Raw genomic sequence first — 1,080 nt, forward strand, 5'->3', positions numbered from 1 at the left:
TGAGCCCTGCTGGGGGGCTGTGAGGAGCCCCTAAAGACCTGACCTGACACAGGGGTGGCTGCAGGGTGACGGGGACCAGGACGGTGGCTGCTGGCCCTGCCGCCCCGGGGCCCGACCTCCGCGGGGAGACCGGGGCGGAGAGCGTGGCGCCGGCACCGCGGGGGGGACACCGTACCGGTCCCCGCCCTGCCGCGGGGGTGCTCCCCCCGGCTGCGCCCCGGGGCCGGCCCGCCCCCGGTACCGACGAGATCGGTCTCAGGCTCCACGCGCGGAGCCGCCCTCCGCCTTTTTCCCCTCTGCGGTTAAAGACACGAGCAAAACGCGACCCGTGCGTGCCGTGACCCCGCTGTCGGTAGCGCCGGTGGCTGGGTAAGCGGCAGCCCCGGGGCCGCCGCCGCCTCCCGCCCCGAGGCAGCGGCACGGGCGGGCGGAGCAAAAACGGACAGCGCCTGGCGGGCACCACCGCCGACCGCGGCAGGACTCGAACCTGCAATCTTCTGATCCGAAGTCAGACGCCTTATCCATTAGGCCACGCGGCCGCCTCTCTAGCCGCCTTCCCGTGCGACCTACTGAGCCCGCCGCCGGCGGACCGTACCATGTGCCGGGGGGGGGGGTGGTGGTGTGTGAAACGGGACGGGACGGGACGTCAGAGCGGCCGGAAGCTCCCCCGGGCGCCCGCGTTTGGATCCGCCCTCCGGCCCAGGCCCGGGCGGCGCGCGCGGGGACCAGAGAGGTGCGCGGGGTGAGAGGGGCGCGGCGGCGGCGGGGAGGGGGGGGAGCACGGGTGTGTGAGGGGGCGCGCGTCTGCGGGGGGGGCACGCGTGTCTGAGGAGGGGTGCCCGGGTGCCGGGGATGCGCAGGGATGTACAGGGGGGGTGCCCGGCTGCGGGAGTTGCATGCGTGCGGGGGCGGGTGGGGGGCGGGTGTGTGTGTGTGTAATGCACGGCTGCGGGGCGGGCTGCGTTCCTGCGGGGGGGTCGCAGCGCAGCCGGGCCGCCGGGCCTCGCTCGGCCGCGCGGGGCCTTGGGCGGCTCCGGGGGGCCGTGCGTGCCCGTAGCGGCGGCCGGGGCCGGGCGAGCG

At 76.7% G+C, this 1,080-nt stretch overlaps 1 non-coding gene across 1 annotated transcript; it reads right to left on the reverse strand.

Moving 5' to 3' along the window:
• Window positions 1-466: 466 nt before the first annotated feature.
• On the reverse strand, window positions 467-539 carry TRNAR-UCG (transfer RNA arginine (anticodon UCG)). The gene has a single exon. It is a non-coding gene; the product is annotated as a tRNA-Arg (tRNA).
• Window positions 540-1,080: the final 541 nt, after the last annotated feature.

This window comes from Accipiter gentilis, chromosome 10, assembly GCF_929443795.1.
Source record: "Accipiter gentilis chromosome 10, bAccGen1.1, whole genome shotgun sequence".
Lineage (NCBI taxonomy): Eukaryota > Metazoa > Chordata > Aves > Accipitriformes > Accipitridae > Astur > Astur gentilis.